Genomic DNA, 22,109 nt, shown 5'->3' with positions numbered 1-22,109 from the left:
TTTACATATGTTTCTGAAAAAAGATTCATCCAAACCTTTTCCAAAAAGGTTGCAACCAATTGATTTCTTAGAATATTTTCACCACTCAGCTCTTTTATTAGTTGTCTGCACCCTAATTTAGTAAACACCCAGCAGCATCTCACATTCAAGTTATCAATAGTCCAGTTTAGTACACTGGGAAAACAAAGTCTTATGTTACAGACGGAAACGATCTAACTGATCACCAAATACCTTATTAGCACTAAATGAGGTCTCTTGCCTCTTGTTCTGGTTGAGCTGTACCAATCATGCTGCTGTACATCTGACCATATGTTGAGCTCATTCAACTTGCTAACCAGAAAGCTAACCTAGGCCAGTAGTTTTCTGCTGGCTTAGCAAATTGTATAGTCTTGTGCCATGAACACATAAAGAGAAAGCAAGACCACGTAGAAAGTTCTGATTCATATTTCCCAACAAGTGCTGTCATCCCAACCATAGAACATTACCCACAGTAACAGCACAGCTGCTGCACATGGCAGCCACATCTATAACTAAAACTACTTGATATTGTTAATTATAGACAGACTCTCAGGAAGATAGTCTAGACAAGTCTAAATTCACTGAAAGAAGGTAACTGTAAGAAAGAAAAATTCAAGCAGTGGAACAAAATTGCTGCATCAGTTCCTACCACCCCCACCTGACCTTTTCCATGCAATAGCCACAACTGCTTGTTTGTGCCCATGTTTTGTTGCACTAAATAGTAAATCATGGAAGACTACCCAGAAGCAGCTCACACATAAGATTTAACTACATCATATTAAGAACTACCAAAATATTGACTTTGTTCAATCTTTTCACTTACTGTATTTCTGTTTTCTACTTTGCCCCAGTCATTCTGCTTAGACCTGTAATACAATGGAGAAAATTAATAACAAAAATATGAATACAAGTTTCCAGTAAAAGCAAACAAGATACCACAAAACATCCTCTTAACAGGGTTGACAAGAGAGCTGGCATTAAGCCTTGAAGAGCAAAAGAGTATAATCATTTTGGGATATCATTCAGACCTACTATTACCGGTTTACTAAATTTTAACTTGGAACCTCTGACACTAAAGCAGCAGCCACCAGACCCTTCCCTGAAAAGGAGAGGACAATACTGAAAGGCAGGGTAGGCAAGAAGGAGCTCTGTTAATTACTGTCGGACCTCAAAAGCAGGAAGAAGGCTCGGTGTCTCATAACCCCATTATTACAGCTTCAGTCTGTGGGTTTTACAGATTTAGCAGCCTAAGTTCTAAATGCAGCAAGGAACTCTGAACAGTATATTCAAGTCACCTTTGGGGTTAGAGGAAAAGATGCCAATTCAAGAAAAAACAAAAACATGTTTGGCACAAGCAAACAGATGCCAGTCTGTCCTGCCTAGATAGTAAAAAAGATTACAAATTCATATATTTCTGAAAGTCAATAACCTCTTTATTGTATATGTTATTGGTAAAGCTGTGACAAAGAGAAGTTAGAGCTTTGCAAAGGAACAGATTTTGAAAAGCTAAGAGAGGGACAAGCCCCCCCCCAGTCCATCCACCATCACACAGAGATAAAAATCTATTTGCCAAAAAAAAAAAAATCATTTAAAACCTCTCCGTTTCCCCAGAAAGCAGTTTGGTTTGTAGAACTCAACCATATCCAAGGCAGTAACAGCCATGTGACCCACTCATGGAAAGGCCATTAAAAAAAAATATGTCTGGAGTTTGTGTTGGCCACGCAAATCAATATACTTAGTCATAACTCAACAGCACTACTTACAAAGCAAGTAATTGTTTTCCCACTAATGCCATCTCTACCATTTTTTAACAGAGAACAAGTTGCCAAAGTACTGAGTTTGCAGCAGATATTAAACTGGCTTTGCTTGACAGCAGATTAAGCACAGAAAAACAATTTACTGATACAACAGTTAAGCAGTTACACATAAAAAAAGCCAAGTTACAGTTCACAGTCAACCATAACACTACTTTCTTCAGCTGTCTTAATGTATAAACATTATTACACAATGATACATTTATAAATACCATACTCCAAAAACCTTGATACAAACCCTGCTTTTTCATTTCATAAAGTTTCACCATCAAAGAAAATACATGACAACTAATTCAGGCTCACAGAATTTCTAGGACTATTCAGGATCTTAGACTTTACTGTCACAGAAGGGAGTTCTAAACTATATTAATAATCTTGTTTTCAGTTTTAATGATTTTGGTTTTAATTCTATTATGTTTTTATAAAGGTATCAGCATGACATACATTTCACATGATTTAACTTCAAAGGATTAAGATTAAGTTACTGAATTCTTGCAATACCTGCTGCAGTTTTTTTATGGTATTAAAGAAGCTATCAACAATAAGTGAGAACATATGTTTAAGACTAGGGTAAAGTTTATTCCAAGAGGCAAAAATCCCCTTCAGCTTTATATAATTATTTTGAACAGCATATGTATTAGAGAAAATATTTTAACTTACTTACATATTCAAACTATGTGGCATAGTACTCTGTAATTTTCTAAGCCCAAAACATCATTAACTGCAGCAATCTAATTACTGAGTTCTCAAAATCCCCCTCTTCCTTCCTCCCACCCAAAGATATCTCCACATCACTCAGTTTTTAATGCAACTTCAAGAACTGCTTCCCAACAAGGGTGTTTCAATATTAAATATTTTTACCTTTAGAAATGGATCGTATCAGCTGTATTGCTGAGCATAGCAACTACTTTCAGCAAACAGAAAGAGGAGAAAATTCCTAAGTCTTTTAAGTTCACATCAAGTCTAGAAGCATCTTCAGCCCAGGTCTATAGGTATCAAGCACCCACCATGTCTTAAAGTTACCAGGAAAGTGCAAAACTCAAAAGACCCCAGGTGAAGCCTCATAAAGAAAAAAAACCACAAACCCTGAAAACCCCAGCTTTAATTCCAGCGCTACCCCGAAGCACAAGTGTAATCTGAGCTGTATCATTCCACTCACATTCCAGGTAAAATAAATTTTGTGTTTACAAAATGTGTCTTCTCAAGTCTCACTACTGATGCTTCATCCTGTGTATAAATATTTAATCACAGACAAGCACTTTACGAAAGGCAGCTTGAACACCTATCAGTGGTAAATGCATCTTCCCCAAGCTAAAACATAGAAAAATTCTTATGTTACACATACAATTAAATATGACATTGGTAAAGGAACCTTAGAGAGATGCACATTGAAAGAACCAATTTCTTCAGTAATTTTATGTCTAAAATATTTTTAAAGCATACTCATTGACCAGACAGGTACAAGTCACAGGAAAATGATGCTGCTGTACTTAAATATTCAAGCCTGAAACAGTGCTCATCAATACTCTCTTCAAACACTTGGGAAAAAAGCAAATGCAATACTTTTCAAAAGCAAGCCACAAGCACAGTATTAGCTGTGGCAATAAAACCTACTGGTTTTGAGATTTACTCCTTGGTGCAGCTCCAACATGCAAGGATGACAATGGCACAGAGAAATACCAGGAAGTCTAAGACAAGGCTGTTCACAGCCCTTGACCAACCTTGGTTATGTAAATACAGAAGATAAAGAAGTAGAGCTTGGGGGTGGGGGGGCTGAGATGACAATCCAGGAATAACAATAGTTTAATTCCTAAATGCTATGGTTCTGCACAAGGAAGCACTATTGCTGAGCATGCACGCTTCACCCAGGAAGGTAAGTGTTTTCAGATGACAAGGGAAACATTTCCTCCTATTAAAGCCAGACCTATCTCTTTCCCATTTTATCTGCATGTCAAGTTCACTAACAAGAAGAGGCTATACAAGTCTAAAACACAGTACCCATCTGCTAATAGTTGTGGCTTAATTTAGTCTTTTTTATTACTTTGTGCTACATAACACAAGAGATGTTTTACCATAGACAGCCCAAGAATGGTTTTATCATGCTGTGTTTTTCTGTTTCTACAAAAACAGCAATGCTATAGATTAAGATACACAGCAAGACCTTTCTTCAGAGACTTGAATTCAGAAAGCTAACATTATTTCCAGTCATAGGTTGACTATACCAATCCACCAGAAAGCAAGTTTTTCACCTCTACCATAGGGGATAAAGATGTGGGGAAGAACAGGGAGGGCAGAAAGTGTTTCATTCACAGCTGCTGTAAGCTGAGCACACTGTGACCACCACTCCGGGCTCTGCGCTGCTGAGGACACCCAGCGTGGCACCCTACCATGTCCCTCTTGAGGGTACCTGTACAGCTCCCCTCATTTTGGGCCGCATGCCTTAAGCTGTCTCCATACGACAAGTCCCTCAGTTCCCCACCTCAGGACGCAGGTCTCCCCTCGCAGGGACGGGCTCCACATGCCCCTATTCTCATCTCCATCCACAAACCCCGAGACCATGCACCTTACAGTTACCAGTTGTTCTTCTGGTACCTGTCACTCCTTTCAGATGTATTTCTATGTAATTTCAAGTGGCACCTTCCCATCTGTATACCAACCAGCTCCTCCCTCTGTCTCTCCTCAATGCCACCTTCCTTGCCCAGAAAACTTTATTCTTGCAAGGTCTATGCTACCCTACATCACCACTAGCATCCTTTAGTCTCCCATGACCCTGGCTTTGCCTCACTCCATTTCCCAACACCTCTTTCCTTGCTTTTCTTTGCCCCACTCATATGGCCTGATTGCTTCCACTTTCAGATCTTTTCCTTCCCAGTTCACCATCTGACACCAGTTCTCCTTCCCCACAACTCTCCCAGCCAGATTTATTTCTGTTAATATTGCATGCTGGAGAATCTCCCGCAGAGCAATTTAAACTGCTATTAATAAGCAGAGAGTAAAGGTCAGCTTAAAAAAAAAAAAACACCTTTCACCTTTATAAAATTGCTTCACACACAGCTCAGGGCTTCCCAACCAAGGAATCCTCTCTGTTATTCTAGCTTTCACCAATTCAGTTGGACTGTGCTCCTTGATACCCAGAACATTTCTCAATAGCTCTTGACTTGTTGGATTTGGTGTTCCAAAAATTATGTGACAGATAAAATTCACACTTTGACTACTGCAAGCCTCAAAAATCAGAACTCAGATGGAAATTTCATGTGGCTGTTCTATGAATGTCAAGACACATCCAACATCATTAGCATATCACACCTCAAGAAGAGATCCCCTTAAAAGGGTAAGTTACTGTAACAGGAGTCTCATTTTTACAGTAAAGCTAGGAAGTATTTTGTTTACAAGAAAACATTGATCTGTTAGTAGTTATTTGTATTAAAAACTTCAGTGTCAAACAAGCAGTAGTTACAAATTTTGACTATTTTAGCATTACAGTCTCACTGAAAGTATGATTTAGAGGCTACAATCCACTCTTACACCAAAGTGAAAGCAACCTGCTTTCTTAGGGCAGAAAAGCAACCTTTCTTTTTTTTTTAATATAAGAACATTTTCACACCTTCCCATAGTGTTTAATTTTTGCTGCACTTCACACCAAAGCCCAGCTGACTTTGTAAAAACTGCTCACAGGAAGTCACACTAAACTCAGAAATACCATATGGTCACTCAACAAGAAAATAGCCATGGTTACCAAACCAAATTAATGCCATTGATCACTTTAAAGAGAGATAGTTGTAAGCTTCCTAATTATCTGAGGTGCCTATTATGTATTTCAAAGTTTGAAAGTAATTCTATACTTCTATCAAAGCTAATAAATCAATCATCTCTGTTAAAGGCTTAGAGGGAAAGTAAAGCTTACTGCTCAAATCTATGGTCAACATATGAGAAACATTACTATGAAAGCCATTCAAAAAGCCTCCTCATGGGAAAGGGTAACATTATGAGAACTAAGTGTTTTCACATGTTCTTTCTACCTTTGTTCTTTTATAGTCTTATTTTTCACCTCTTCTACGGCAAGTTTTTTTTGAGGCTACTAATCTGAATTCCATCTCTTTCTTCTCAAGGCCCCTTGGGACCATTCTCCCCCATCAATGTCTTTTGTTCCTGATACAGTAATTCTCTGATCAGTCAAAAATAGCTTCACATGGCATTCTTCAACAGAGTTGGGAATCTGCAATAGTAGCAGATCTGGAAAGAGGGAGCGGGGGAAAAAAAAAACCAAACACATTTGAAGGGAAAAACCCTACTTTCTCAGCAATGTTGTAAGCTTGTCTGCTAAAAATTTAGAGAACAAGCTTCGTCCTGAAGTCATGCCTCTCATGCATTACTGAGCAAGAGAAGGCAATCAAATTGAAGCAAAGGTACTGCTCTATACACAGGAAAGCCCAGCCACCGACCTTGCTCTCTCCCAGGTTCCATAAAGGCAAACAGTCACTGCTGCAGCCTTATTCATTGCATTATACAACCCACAAAAAACCTTCACTCTGCTACAATGAGTTCAAAAGCAGGTTAAAAAAATGGAAAACCTAATCTTTGTGGTTTATTCCCTATGTCCCCAAAAGGGGAAAAAAAACCCTCCTGAGTTATGCTACAAAGTCTCAAATCCTAATGCAGTCTTCCATATTTTGCACCACTGTAGTATCAGGTCCCAATTTCAACATCCATCTGCTTTTAACTGACGTACGCTTTTAAGCTTCTAATCTCAAAATAACTGTGTTCTCAAACTAGCCTATTATATTACTACAGGATATTACTCACTTTGCTGTAAAGGAGGAAATAAATCTTTCTGCAGAATTTGATTTTCCTTTCTATTTAATGACTTCCAAAATATTTTATACTACAATCATAGTGTAGTTCAACCATTCTATTCCTAAGTAGAATACTAGTGTCAAAGGCTGTGTTTTGTTACTTTAAGCTTAACGTTTAAAGACAATTACTTAAGCAAAAAAAGCTCCTGGATGTTTGTTTGCCTCTTTAATTTGTATCTCAGTTCACTTGTACATTCAGCAATGAGCACAGCAGCATCCCAATACTAGTTGCAGTTTCTGGGAGCTACTGAAAAACTAAAGCAGCACAAGTCATATCTATTTTACATTCAGAGTAAAATGTAAATATATGTAAAATAAATACAACTTGTGAATGTCATAAACATTATAACATACTGTGAATGTTTATAAGCATTATTTGTTAGAGTCAACAACTTAGTGATTACAAATTTAAGTATTTGCCACAAGAGCCTATAAATGCTGGTGTTTTAAGTATTTATATTTTCCTAATACACATTTCCCCACTCCAAAGATTGGTACCCCCCTTGGCTGTTTCACACTAGATCTCTTCCACCTCCATCACTGCAGGCTATTTGCTTCAGACTCTTATTCCTTTGCCCAGTTAAGAAATCCCATCTTTCTCCCAGTCCCTATCTGTCCCAACTGCTTTCTTGCACCTTTATTCCCCTGCAATTCCACCAGTCAACACTTTTAAAGCTGAGCACATTTATAAGCCCATTGACAATTTGGATGCCTTATCCTATATGTTTGTTACTATTTTACAGGCTGGTCTAAACCAGATATGCTATAACAAGCTACTTGCAATTCTGATCAGAGTTTTTGTTCATTTAAAATACACACACACTACACACACACTTGGAATAACTACAGCTCTTCATCCCTCTCCTGAAAAGAGGTGGCTCTCATTTGCTGACATACAGCATAAATCATGAACTATTCTACAAAATCATATTTTTCAATCTTATCCAGAGGCTGAGAAAACAGAGTGTCCAATTGCCTTCCTCACAGAAATGTTTTCAATTAAACTTCTACTATCCTCTCCTCCTCTACTAGGAGAAAGATAGGAAGAAACCACCAGGTGAGCTGTCCTTCACGTGAGAGCTAATCCATTCTGTAAGCAGAAAACAGTGATAACTAGTTGCAATGGCTGCAGGTGCCATTAGTGACAACACGATAACTGGTTACTTGCACTGGATCCAGAAACTGAAGAGGCTTGGGTACTACTCATAATGTACACATCTCTGGACAGACCTCTGCCTTAATGGTCTCTCCAATACATCTCCGGTGTTTGCCACCACCACTAGAAGCAACGCTTAAGCAACTTATCAGAATACTGGTTGTGCAGACAGAAGTCAGAAGTTACCGTATCTTAACTTCCCAAGACAAAGGGTGCCATGAGTACCCTTTAGAAACCACTGCCTGTAGACCTTATGTTCTCAAAACCTTTGCTCCTAACAAATAAACCAGGCAACTTACAAGCAGCATATGTCTGAAAAAAGACCAAAAGCACAAGGGAGGCTGATGATATTTCAGTCCATAACGCATGAAAAAAGTTAGGTGCCTGAACACCTTTTAAACGAAAATAAAAAGGCCCCAGCTCCCACTAAAATAACACAAAAACTCAGAAGTGAACATGAAATAATTCACTTTTACATAATGTTTTAAAATAAGGCTCAGAAGACACAAGGGCATCGCTGGCTGCCCAGCGGCTGAGAGGGCAACCACGACCGCCTGCACACCTCCGCCCCAACGAGGGTTCTCCCTCCCCCGCTGAGGGGACACCGGTATCCCGCGGGTACGGGGCCCCGGGGCGCGCCCCACCGGCGGCGGGCCCGCCCCCAGGAGCGCTACCCCTAGGCGAGGGGGTTACTCTCCGCTACAGCCACCGGCGGAGCACGGGGCCATCGCCGCCTCCCCCAAGCCACCGCCCCGACCCACTCGAAAGCGCAGGCGGGGGGAGCCGCCTACCCGCACGGAGACGGAGCGGGGGGCCCGGGGCGCGCCCGCCAGCCCTGAGGGGCAGGAGGCGGGGGGAGCCGTCCCGGCGACGAGCCCGGGGGACGAGAGGCGGGAGGGCTGCCTGCCGCCCCGCGGGGCCCCGCCGCCGCCCGCGCCAGGCTGCAGGGTGCCCGCCGGAGCCGGCTGCGGCTGACGCGCCCAGTACCGCCCTCCCGCCGCGGGGGCCGCACACCTCAGCGGCGGCGCGGAGAGACCGCCCCGCGGGGCCCGCCCGCCCCAGCGGGCTCCTCTCACCTCACGACCGGAGGCGAGCGGGCGGGGAAAGCAGCTGGCCCGCCCGACGGCACGTACCTGGCGGCTGCCGACGGCGGGACCCCAGAGGCGGCTGCCCGTTGTTGTGGCCCAGGTGGCGGCAAGAAGCGAGCAGCCCCCGCGGCGGCGGCAGCGTCTCCACCGTGGCGCAGTTACCATGGGACGGACGCCCTCTCCCTCCGGAAGTCACCGCCGGGAGGGCGGGGAAGGGGGCGGGGGCAGGTGCCATCTTGAGCGCGGCGCCCAGCCCGGCGCCTACGTTCCGCCATCTTGAGCGTGGCGCGACTGCAGGACGGTGCGAGCGAAGAGCTTGCCGAGGGCCTGTCCCAGTCGCCGGCCTCCCCCTGAGGTGGGTCCCTGGGCCCAAGCCCCGTGAGCCGGCGGGGGTTATGCCGGGAGGTGCTACAAATGGAGGTTTTCTAAAACTGTCCAAAGAATGACAGCTTAACACACACAGTTTTTAAAAGAGATCTAAGCAGACAGAAAGTCGTATCTAGGGTTGAAAGGATTCTCTTCAGTGAAGGAAACTTACAAGGAGAAAAAAAAAAAAGAGCATAATGCTACCCACAGAATTATTTTTTTTTCTGGAGGAATTAAGTAAGGAAACTAAACCTGTCTCTCTCAGCAGCCACCCTATAACTCGAGGTGGTCACAGAGGGTGTCTGGCCCCACAGCAAGACAGGGAACATGGCGGAAAGGCTAGGACCAGCAGCGAGGAGAGGAGTGGGATGAGGGGCCCAGGCTAGCTCCTCAGCCTCACCCGCGGCTCCAGCACAGGCCTACCCAGGGCACAGCGTGGGCCACAGTGGCCCCGGCACAGTTTCATCCCGGGCTATAATGCAGATCCCTTCTCAGGCCCCTGCAGTGGGGCCCACAGCATCCCCATGAACGCAATGGACCATCCTTGAACTTTTAAAAATATATTAATATTGAATATAAAATTACATATAGAAAAGAATTTAATCTAGATGGGTAAATCCAGTGCTGAAATGCTAGGAAAAGCTTGCTACAGCCACAATTGTGCCATCTTGTGCATACGCTGTAGTTTTTAATTACATGATTGCATACCATTTTGTCCCAAAGGACCTCTGCCACATTTAGTGCACAGAACGGGCTGAAATACAGTTGCATTGCTGCTCAGAGATGCAGAGTTTCCTAACCTTTAAGTGCTTGCTTTTGCAGTTGGAATAAAAGCACATCTTCATCATTAAGACCAGAATAAAACATTGTATAACCTGCAGTGATCCCTTGCACATGACAGGTTGTTACACTGTCATCCCATCGCAAGGGTAATTGGTTCTCTAAAAGTTGCTCTGAAACATGTGAAACACCCTGAGTCAGGCAGTCAATGGTTTGAGAGTCAGAGTTTGCAGCCTGAGTCAGAGACACCAACTCCCTCCCTCCGTCCCTCTTAGTTCTTTCTCTGGAGTTCACTCGACATGTTTTTTATTAAAGGCTCATTATAATCTTGACTTCTGACTCAGACCTCATCCTAAATGCCAGTGGCGTGTCTGCTGTATCAGCCCAAGAGTTTGTGTTTGGAGCAGAGCATAAAATGCTGTGGAAGTTGATGTTTTTAACTAAGTCTGGCACTAGAGCTGCACTCAAGGAGCACAACTGTGAATGGGAGACAGCATATGAATTTGAGAGATTTCTTTTCTGTGAAGCAGCATGACCAAGTGGAAGAGGAAAACCTCCAGCCCCTCCAGCTGCAGAGGGACTTTGTCACCAGGCTTGGTCACTTAATATCATATTCTGCCACTTAATCTCTAATTGTGCTGATTTCTTCTGTCAGCTCAAGCGACTATTGAGTCATGTAATATAGTTTCTGTAATTCCTGTGACACCTTCCCTTTTTTCACAAAATATGCCTACAGGATATCATTTGTGCTTCAGTGATCCTTCACTGAAGTACACTAACCTCGAGAAATTTAAATACCTGTTTTTCCGTGCCACAGCTCCTGTCTTTCAGTGCCATCTAGTGTTCAGGCATGGAAGACATGCTGTAACTAATGGAATTTCTCGTCAGATCGATTTGCCGTAATTAACACATTTTGGAAACTGATAGATAGCACTGATAGAACGTATCTTGTAAATTAATAAAATATTTCTATATATAAAATCTAGACATTATTCATATTTTTATTTTACGGCATTAAATTCTGACACAGATCTCTTACATTATTTAAAATCAATAGCACTCACAAATCAGACATACATACATACATATATATATATATCAGTTCTTTACTTCTGGCTACGCAGTTCTCCGTAACTAATTAGATCACTTCAGAAAATAGTGGACACCAAAAAAAAAAAAGTACTGAAATAATCTATCACCCTGCTTCATTTTCAGCTCTCCTGAAAAGGAGTAGCCATCCAGATCAGAGCCCAACCAAAATTTTACCTGCAAAGTAAAATTGCAAAGCTAGGAGTGACAGATCTTTCAATCCATCTACAAAAAGGAGCAAGGTGGTTTTTGAAACAAGGAGACAAAAAATGAGGGATTATCCAGAGATCATCTGTCTTCAGTTTCTTATCATTTCTCCCTTGATGTCTTTCTTTACAGTGACTTCTTATTCTCATCCCCAGTCCATGATCAGCAGTTAAATAGTTCATAACCATTGAAACACCCTTGTCTGTCTTCTACTATTAAGGCATAAACTTACTTAAGAGACAAACATGAGGGACTTATAAAATCTTCCATATTTCTATGAAGAAAGTGTTTAGCAGCCAGTACAGATAATTCCCCCTTGAAGATCTCAGATTCTAAATTAACATACAAATCCTGAGTAGCAAATACAATAAAAGGAATATTAATACAGAATTTCATACAACAGTTTTGTGCATACTCAGATCCTTATATATATTTAACAAACCTTACCCTCCCTACCTGGTCATGAAAGAATTGGAAAGTTATTATTCTCTGAATTAGTCCAGCTAAAAAGGAAACAAAGCAAGGTGCTCAGCTGCTTTCATTCCAGTGAAAATTTAATTTAATTAGAGCAATTTCAGATCACACTTCTGGCAGCTGTGTTTATCACGCTTTCTTCAAAGGATAGAAATTAGCATTGACTGACATTAGCATCAAAGCTCATTTATTCACCCGCCCACATCCTACCAGCCCTTCTGAGTTTGTCTGTTTATTTAGCACTTCAATAACACCACAGTAAATAAGATTTCATTTCGGAGCGTGCACGGTTTTTGTCAAAGCATTTAGTGCAGAGTTCTTATAATGTCATGGTAGAACCCCTCTTTGCAGGTTTGATGAAAGAGCAGCTGACTGTTCTCCAGAAGAGATATTTTAAATGCTTAACAAGGACATAGATTGGGATCCAGAACTTCTTTTTCTTTTTTGTCAACAACTAGAAAATATTTGTCTTTCAGCAGGGGAGAAAAGTGTCAGAAGTGACCTGTCATGCCTTAAGCTGCAGAAGACTGCCTGAGTCCAAAGCCAGTTACGTCACAAGGGGTTTGAACTTTGGGGTTTGGGGAGGCCGTGCTGTACCAAAGACTCAACTCTCTGTTTCACAGCAGCTTTGTCCTTGCCAGCTCATAGGGAGGTGTGAGTGCTGCCCTTTCACTCGCACCACACAACCTGCTTTCATCTCTTGTGAACGAGAAGTAGGTTCTTGCTGGTAAAGACCATCTTTTATTTCATATTTGTGCAGCACCTGGCAAAACAGGACTTGATCCCCAATTAGAGCTGCTGGAGCACAGGAATCAGGTGGACAGATCATAGCTCAGCTGCCTCTTTTGGAGGCACATATAGAACTGCTGCCACATCAGGCCAGACACCAGAGACGTCGGCAACAGGAATCTGCTGCCTACATTGTAACCTCAAGCCCTGGGGTGACAGAGAGAAGCAGTTAGGCTGGGGCCCCATGGGCTTAATCTTCAATTATCAGTGGCAGTTTGCATGTAGTCATGATGGCTCTGGGATGACAAAATATGAGAAAACGATGCCACAGAAAGAGAAAAAGCTCCTTTCAGTTGCTTTCCAAAAAGAGGTAGAGCAAACAACTCCGTTTGATTTTTAAATAAGTGAAACCCAACTGAGCTGACAAAGCAGGTTCACAGCAAGTGCCCTTCACCAAAAGGTTCCCTCCAGATCTCACCTTTACCCCCACCTCGCCAACACAGATATCATCAGGTACAAACTAGAAGCAGCGAAGAGAGGCAACCTGCCAAAACCTGTGCAGGGTGGAAATGGAGCCTCCTGTGTATATTACCAGCCAGAAATGGCTGATCGCAAGCATCCTCTGTTGTGCTTCGCTTACTTATGAAATCAGGAGAAAGCCAGTAAGAGCAGCTCTGCAAGCAAAGGGGCGGTGTGGGCATTTTCTGCCTTGCAGTGAAACATCAAAACTGATGATGGAAATGGTTGTTCCTTCCTAAAGGTTTATCGTGCTACATGCAGAACAGTAGCCTTCCCCAGACAGTGTTATTGGCAGTGGCACTAGCTGAAAGAAGAAAATCAGAGCCCTCACTTAAAGACATAATTCAGAATGTGAAAAAGGAGCAGCACAGCTATAAGTTGTCTCTCCAGTGGGCATACGATTCTGAAGAGAAGTCAAATTTAAAAAAAAAAAACACCAAACAGAAAACAGAGGAGAGAGTGACTAATGGGAATATATTCCACTGCTTTGACCACAGCATTACATTATCAAATCCCAGGACTTAATATGCAGCAGAATTATCATAAGACAACAGTTCTGTGTAATGGAAATAATTTAAGTTTCAATATTTCACCCAGCAGTGCAGACAGGCCTGTGGAGTGTGCCATCTTAGCTGGAAGATTTATTGATGCTGACCACTGGTTTATACAGCAGGAGTTGAAAGGTGAAGAATTCAACTCTCCAATTCTTAAATTGGGAAGAAACAGAAATGCCAAGGAAACAAGACACTCGACAGCCGGTGAGAAAGTGATGGAAAATTCATGGCTTTCAATCACTTACAGCACTTGTTATGCAGAAATAGGCTTAGCTCCCAGTTTTGCTTGGAGGTTGTGTCACTTCCAATCTTCCCTGCGAGAATCAAGCATGGTTTATAGTGGCAATTTGCATGTAGATGGATGAAACGTCTGCTTTCAGTGACTGTATTTCTGAAACTTGGGTTTCACTAGTTGAGAAAGAAAACAGCTTTTTGAGGGGAATATTACTCTTGTAAAAATCCTCATGCTCTAAGCCATTGCAATCAGTCTAACCTTTTTTTTTAAAAGGAAAAAAGGTTAGCACACGCAACAGAGCAGCAGTGATTTGCATTTTCAACTGACAACCCAGCGACTGGAGAATTTTGTTTATTCCATTTAGCCAGCCAGAAACCACACAGGCCCATGCAAAACCAAATTTTGGACATGCTTTTTCTCAACTACCATGACACTGTCAGGAAAAGCATAATTTAGACATCTCTTCAAAAATATTGTCCAGAAAACTTGTCTTGCATAGTACTTTCCGTAATCCAGTCTTCCAGATGTTCTTCTCACTTTCTTCATGCATACAAGTAATCAAAAAAGTGCAATGAAGAGTAGCTTAGGACAATATTCAGTATCTCATAAGGAGCTTACTGAAGCAGCACATCAACTAGGATAAGTATATTCTTCTTTTATTAGCTTGGCTGATCTGTAAAGCCAATTTACCTTCTTATGAATACTGACCGACATTTTAGGTTGCAAAAAAAATAGGGAATCTGGAGAGCAAGAATTAATAAAATCATGATTATTAGTGTTCAGCCACTTGCTTTGCTGAATATTTTGAAAGGTAAACTTTACATATTTTCAGTCAGCTAAAGTTATTATTTTTTTTTTCATTCTGCTACTCTGATGAATAAGAAAAAAATCTGCAGCTGCCCAGAAAAAAAGAGGGGTTTGCAGGCTGATTTAGGTGTACCAGGATATTGAAATGCACTGTACTGCCCCAAGCAGTCAGCTTTCCATATTCAGAAGTGATCAGCTAACAATAGATCCAAGATCCATGCATCAGAAAATAAGAGTTTCAGTTAAATGGGAACCAGATGACAGAAGCTCCAACTATCTCCTTAGCTTAAATAAAGCAGTAGATGCCACAGAGGCCATGTTCATCCTCACAAAACTCCTTTTTCTCTTCGATTATTGTGTTGCTTTTTTTCTCTACTGAACATTAAAATCGTGCTGCACTGGGCAAAGGGAGGAGATGTTTAATGCCATGACCTGATAATGATTAATTCATAGCCTATAAATTACTTTAATCAGAGATATATTGGAATGGCAACATTCAGTATTTAGTAGTTGAGACACTTTTTGGGTCACGTTCTGAAACTTCAATAATATTTGCTAAAGCAGTTTGGGAGAAACCCACTGTATCCTTAACTGATCCATCTTCAACACCCTGTACCCCAAGGTGGCTTTTTTCACTCAAAGAGTCCTTGTCATTTCTCTCAGAGCTCTCCACCGTCTCCATGTTCCTGAAGACAAAACAATAAAACATTCATTAGATAAAAGGTAACTAATTTTGGTATCTTCTGCTAGGAGCACTTAAAAACGATAGTTGTCTCAGTGCTTCTAGTTATCTTGAGCATAGAGGCTCCATCACATACGGCTGATTTATGGCTGTAGCTTATGTGGTGAAGTAATAACAAGACTTTTACAATACCAGAAGCCAAAAAAAATATTTAAAATAAATCTTGAAAAACAACAATGTGGAAACACCAGCCACAAATCTGCTGTTGTGTTTTAGAAATGGACCAGTTTTGCTTTAGCAGCAAAAAGCTGCAAGAAGTCAGTGTCAGTGCAGGATAGATGAGCTGCATTTGCCTCTGGCTCATGTTTCAAGCAGGGTCCCAACTGCAAAGCCTCCTCTGCTACCCTTTTACTTGCAAGTTACTTCCTCCCCTAGTCAAGCCTGATAAAATGCAATTAAATAAGTTTGCGTATCAAAGGTTCAAATTTAAGACAGTTACAGAGAAATAATAACATTTGATGAATGAGAATTAAAGTCAAGTGGAAGAGCACAGAATATGCTACCAGGCCTGAGGTCCCCTTTTAAAATTCAGTTATAACACACGTAAAATTTGGAACCCCACACTACCATTTTTACAGATCCCTTTTTTCAAAGTAGACATTCACTTTAAAGAACAAACTGGCACAAGCTGGCACTTCAGGCCTTCGGGGAAGTTGTGTCGCACCTACATAGCAAGAGCTCATGCCTGATTCATCTCTAAAATTAAAATTCTGTGTAAAACTATCAAACTAGAACTTGAAATATAGACTGAGACAGTTTCAACAACTTTTGGGGCCCCTTCATTTATAGGCAGTCCTCAGCAATGCAAAGTGAGCTTAAAATGACAAAGTTCATAAGCTTCTATTCCCCCATGTTTAAAAAAATCTTGTCTTTTCTGTAGAATTTTATTGCTATAAAAACTTGACTTCACCACAATTTTCATCCATCCTTAGTTAAAAGAATTCAAGTAATTGATCATCTCTACAGTGTTTCCTGAAGAAACACTGGGATGTGTCTTTGATTGGCTAAACATCCCGTACAATAACCATTGTCGCAGCCATCAATAAGCAGCCTCTCAGCCTAACAAAGCAGGGCAGGTTATTTTCTTCCTGGCAGGAATTTGTGAAGGATAACTGGAGCTACATTACATTATTCAGCTGGATTACCCAACAGCCAACAACACTAATAAAAACAGGAGTGTTGCAACAGAGCTATGTACTTCTAGAGACTTTCAGTGAGCTGGTGACAGAAAAACATTGTAGAATTTGGATTTTGGGAGGGGGTTTGTATCACCCACATTCTCAAAAGTCCTTTGTGGTTAGACAAAGTTTTCTAAGGTGCTCCTCTATTTCTTGAGGTTTTTCCTCAGAAGGTACTGCTAACACAATACCCTGACTTTGGCCCCAAAACTGGGGCCAATATTTGTCCCTAAAGCCTAGACCAACATTGATGTCTGATTCTGCTACCAGAAGTGATACTGAAGTGAACAATCTGGCCACACATCTACATCACCTTTGCCATGCATCTCCACCTCATCAGTTTGAGGAATAAAACTTCTAAGGTTGTCTTGACTTCCTGTTTGTTCACTTTCAAATATCATGTACAATCAAAACCCAACTTAAATGCAGTAGCTTCAGAACGTACAGTACAGGAGGACTGGTGTATGCAAATAGGACACATAAATTAATAATCACACTCAAAGCTCTACTAAAGCTTTCGAATAGCTTTAAGTAAAACAGACAGTGAAAAAAGTACTACAGAGCCAAATTTGGTCCAACAGTAGATTGTTCAGGGCTGAAATCAACTTTTAACATCTTTTGTGGCATAAAGCATGATAGCAGAGTTAAATAAAGCCTAATAAAGTACATCCTCTCCATTCTCCTAAGCAGGATACAGATCTTACTTGCCTGGTTCTGTGTCCTGTAGTATTCCCCTACTGCGTATTTTTATCTGAGCTTGTTGAGTCCAAACAGCACGGCAAGTTTCCTTCCAAGGGATTCACAAGCAAAAACACACAAAAGACAAATAATAACTGGAACATCCTCCTTCTACTAATGTGCCTTTTGCAATAGGCATTTTACATGATGGTAGAAAATTATATGGAGTGATCATACATGTGAACATAAAGGATGAGCAGACGAGATGACACAGGGCAGAATTCATTTACTTAGTGAAAATCTTCTCCTTGCTTGAGAAATCTCCTTCATAACCCAGCCTTTAAAACTTTTTTCTGAAGGTCTGGCCAGCATTTCTGGGATAGCCATATCTCACTTACTCCATTCCCTGTCTAAAAAATTTCTTCCACGTTATGCTTCAATTAAACAAATTCACCTTGGCTTAATTCATTACACAACCTCATTACTCCTTCAGAACAATTACCACTTCTAGCTCCTTACGTACATCTGCCTTGCTCTGTATAGGGGATAAGAAATGGAACGGACATCTTTTGTATTTTAGGCAGTTGCTGAAGAAAATTAACTAATTGAAACTACGTTCAGGACCCACCTTTTCAGACGCAGCACTGCCTGCCTATGGCAAACTGACACACATCGCCTGGCATAAACCTTGGCCAACCCAGTCCTACTGTCAGCTTTCTGAGGCAATGTTCTTGGCAGCAGTTATTGCTACGACCCTCTTTCTTTTTCTTTATGGCCTCGGTTCCTGCCTCTGGGCCAGTTTCTCCTGCTTCACCCATCCTTACACCCTCTCTACATCTGCACCATGCTCTCCCTTTAGTTATGCCGGTCCAATCTCAGATGCTCAACTGCTTTTCATAAAACTGTAACAGATTTAGCTCAAAACCAACTTACTTGCTGCCTACCAATTAATATGCCGTTTTGTAGGTCGCACTGGTTGCAACACAGTAATAAAGGTCACTGACACTTACCAGAAACTTTGTTTTCAGTGGCTGATGATCTGTTTTTAGCACTAAAGTATTTTGTCCCATGTGGGGAAGAAAAGGACTTCCGAATGTTTCAAAACACGGGCAGGAGTAAAATAATGTTTTTTCTCTAGTGCATGTTAAAACAATTCTTTGTTTGCTTCACTGCTGTAAATCACAGAGGAAGTAGAGCGTTTCAGAGTCTTGAGATTTGACAGAGACGGTCACTGGTTCAGCTGTTGCTATCCCTCTGAACATTTGCCCAGGATCCAAATACACAAGCTGGAGAGAAGATTCGTGTGTGGAAGGGACATAGGGCAAGCCACAGAATTACTTTATTTTCCAGCATGCTTAGACTTTTTGAAAAGACTACTTTAAAATGAGCTTAGTTAAAAGAAGGCCGAGTGGCAGAGCCAGGAGTTCAAAGTTAGGACACATGCTTTGGAGGTTTCTTCATTACATTTTTTCATTAAATCCCCTACTTATGTTGAGTAATGGAAAAGGGATGGTATATACTGTGATCATATATCATTTTCCCCTTATGAGTCATGCCTTGTTATCAGCTGGAGAGAGGAGGCTTTGGAGCATTGCCTTTGGAGTGGCTCAAGATTGCAGGGCGAGGAAAGCTGTTGTCTGCAGGACCCCACCCTCTCTCACGGAGAGCTTGGAAGATGTGAATGAAACAGAAGAGTGAGGAGTGAGAAGGAAGAAACGATGGTTTTATAACAAGGGCAGCTGAAAGGTGACACAGAGTTAGACACCGTGGCAGCCTCTGCCCTACAGCTCCCATACGATCCCTGTGTGAATTTTGGCAGTTCATAGCTGCGTGATGTGTGCTTGCTAGGCTCCGGTTCGAAAGACTTGCCATCCTTTGGCAGGAGTGTTGACCATTCATAGTCGCTACAGATGCACACAATAGGAACACTATCCACAGCGTAAAATGCTAAACGTCCCATGACATTTCTAGCTGGATACTCCAAGTTAGCTGGCTGCTGACAGTCTTGACTCTTGTCTTTGTATTGTAAAAATTTGTATTTGCAGAGCATTCAGATACTTATCTGACACCACTGCTCAAGAACCCAGGAGAAGATGAACAAGTCCCCATTGTGTACTATATTTTGGTGTTGCACAGCAAATAGAAGAGGACAGACTGCACCGATATATGGGCACTGCATGACCTCATGTCAGGACACGGTTTAGTTTCGGGACATGGCTTAGCAGGCATGGAGGTGTTGGGTTGACGGTTGGACTAGATGATCTTCGAGATCTTTTCCAACCTTAATGATTCTATGATTCTGTGATTCTATGATAAAATACACTGAAAATAGACCATGCTCTCTTGAATGAGTAACTATTCCATGCATAAAGTCCTCTGTAAAAAGTGGTGCATGACCCTGTAAATAAAGCCTATCATGCTGCATAAGGACAGAGGACTGAATTGAGATTTCATATAGCTATTCATACTTTTTTGCCTAACAAATTTTGCCATCTTAAGTTGCTTTTTGATGTTTAACTGCAATGTAATATTTTTTATTTATGATTAATACATCACACTGTAACAAACAAAAATTAATCTGAGCATCTGCCATAATGCTATATATGGAGATGTGATTTTTATTTTTAAAGTCACTGGCAGCAAAAAGCACATTTAGTGTGAGAGGATGGAATGGTAGCAAGTAGCTTCATGTTGCTTCAAATAAAAAAGGTCAGCCATGGGTCTGATTTTTCTTAGAAAAGTTACCAATATTTCACTGTCAGCATAGAGGGATATACAGAGCAGGGCTCTGCCTTGGACATTGATACTTAGTATTTTCATTAGTGAATGGGTTGATGCAATAGATGTATCTATAAATATATTTTTGCAAACAACAGAGTGACATAGAAAATAAGAATACAATTCAAAAGAATGTCTCTAAAAGAAGTATTCTGAAAAAAACAGGATGTAAGAAAATAATTTGGGGGTTCTGCACTTAGACAAGATGGGAAACAGCTGCTTAGGTAGCAGATATGCACTACTCTGTCTTGGTGAGCCCCAGCTGGAGGCTTCTGTTCTGTTTTGGACATGACAACATTTGAAAAGCATGTGGACAAATTAGATAAAGTCCAGAGGACAGCAATAAGAATGACTAAATATCTCGGGAACTAAGACTAAGGCAGAAAGATGCAAAGGGATAGTGGTGTTTAGTCTACAGATGGAAAAGCTAAGGGGAGGCACGGTAACAGTCAAATACAGGAAAAGATCATGAAAGACAAAAGGTTAGTTTGTTGATAGGACAAGAGAGGAACTTGAAATGCAGACAGTATGATCTATGTGAAAGAAAGAAAACTCTCTTAGTGAAAGGATTCAAAAACACTGCAATTGACTACCTGGCAAGCTGATACAGTAACCATTACTAGAAGTCTTTAAGAATAAATGACAAGTCTGTCAAGAATTACTCGATCTCTCTTGTGGCAAGAAGCCAGACAAAATGGTCCATCCTTAATTAGAATCATCCTATTCTGATTCTTCTGCAAGTGCTTTCTGCCACGCTGGTCTAACTGTGTAGGCAACACAAAATTCATAACATACCTAACATACTGCACCCTGGTTGTTACCTACCTGCGTGATAATCAGGTTTTTCTATTATTTTCAAATTCCTCTTTTGCTCGCACTAAGGCTGCTTCTAGATATCCAAAAGCAAAGACAGCTCCTTTCTGGGTATTGTAAAATGTGTCCTTTGGAAAAGATCAATAGGCTGATACCAAGCAATCTATTCTGAATTATTTCATTGTTGATAGTGTTTATATCATCTGACCAAAAAACCCCCCCCCAATTTTAAAAATTATCAAGTGTTTTAAATCTTGGTGATAATCCCTTGAGACAATGCCAGCAAGTATTAAAAGAAGGAGAAAAAACAGCACAGTACCAGCTTTGTTGCTTCAATAGTGATTGCATTCCAGTTAATCCACCCTTAAAGTAAGCTAATCAATCATAAAAAAAAAAAGAAGAAACCTTAAGTTACTAGGAAATGAAGTGGTTGCAATTCAAACTGCCCAAAACCAGAGATACAGCCTCTGGGAGAGTGTGGACTACAGAGCAGAAACAAGAGGAAAGCTTTAATTTGGAACATAAAGACAAGCGTATCCATGAAGTTGTACTAAACATAGTCCTGTACCACTCAGCTTGCAATATGAAGCGATCTGCCAGTTTGCAAAGAAGAAAGCCTGTAGCCTGTTTTAATTGATCTCCTCACATTGGCCAGATTCAGCTAATATATTATTTGCTTTAAATAATCCCACCATGACCAGCAGATTTTGCTAGGATAGTTAACATATGCAACAGCTATACAGGGATCTGAATTTGGAAAGATAACAAGTCTTGGAGATACATCACCTGTATCCTGTTGGCCAGTTTGTCTAACCAAACAAGACAAAAAGGGCAAACTTGCACATATTCTCCTGAGAATTCATAACTCCATGCCTGAGGACTCTGGATGGAGAGTTCACATTAACCTCAGTTGCGTCATATTTAAAGTGGCTATTGGAAGACTCACTTGGCTGTCTTTGTAAATACCACACCTTTTATATTTCTGACTTTCTCCATTTTTAATACTGATGTTTTGCTGTGTGGAAATTCCTTGTCATACTCGTGATTTCTTCTAAACATCCATGGCTAATCCTCCTGTATGCTGCTGCACTCCTAATCTGCAGGTGCTCAGTGGATAATGATTGCGTCCATCATTCAGATGTTGCGTGCATGAGGCATTACTGTTATGATTTACAGAGGACTGTTGTGGTTTAACCCTGGTTGGCAGCTAAGCACCACACAGCTGCCTGCT

General features: G+C 41.1%; 1 protein-coding gene and 1 long non-coding RNA gene across 11 annotated transcripts in view; both read right to left on the bottom strand.

Annotated features, from left to right (window-relative positions):
* Nucleotides 1–9,113, bottom strand: part of DISP1 (dispatched RND transporter family member 1) — a 92,627-nt gene extending 83,514 nt beyond the window's left edge. For 6 of the 10 annotated variants that reach the window (XM_072857007.1, XM_072857001.1, XM_072857005.1 and 3 more), the window contains exons 1-2: nucleotides 8,975–9,113; nucleotides 842–884 (exon numbers count right to left, since the gene is read on the bottom strand). The gene's annotated coding sequence lies outside the window, so the exon portion shown is untranslated. Of the gene's footprint in view, nucleotides 1–841; nucleotides 885–8,632; nucleotides 8,812–8,974 lie in introns of those variants that run through there. The other 4 variants (XM_072857002.1, XM_072857006.1, XM_072857008.1 and 1 more) reach the window with 3 other exon arrangements.
* Nucleotides 9,114–12,667: 3,554 nt separating this feature from the next.
* On the bottom strand, nucleotides 12,668–18,513 carry LOC140650281 (uncharacterized). Its single transcript, XR_012041911.1, has 3 exons — nucleotides 18,298–18,513; nucleotides 17,318–17,396; nucleotides 12,668–15,375 (listed from the first exon to the last, which is right to left on the bottom strand). It is a non-coding gene; the product is annotated as an uncharacterized lncRNA (long non-coding RNA).
* Between the last annotated feature and the right edge of the window lie 3,596 nt (nucleotides 18,514–22,109).

Source organism: Ciconia boyciana, chromosome 3 (assembly GCF_034638445.1).
Source record: "Ciconia boyciana chromosome 3, ASM3463844v1, whole genome shotgun sequence".
NCBI lineage: Eukaryota > Metazoa > Chordata > Aves > Ciconiiformes > Ciconiidae > Ciconia > Ciconia boyciana.
Note: the sequence above shows the minus strand (reverse complement) of the source record. Positions and strands in the feature narration are given on the sequence as shown.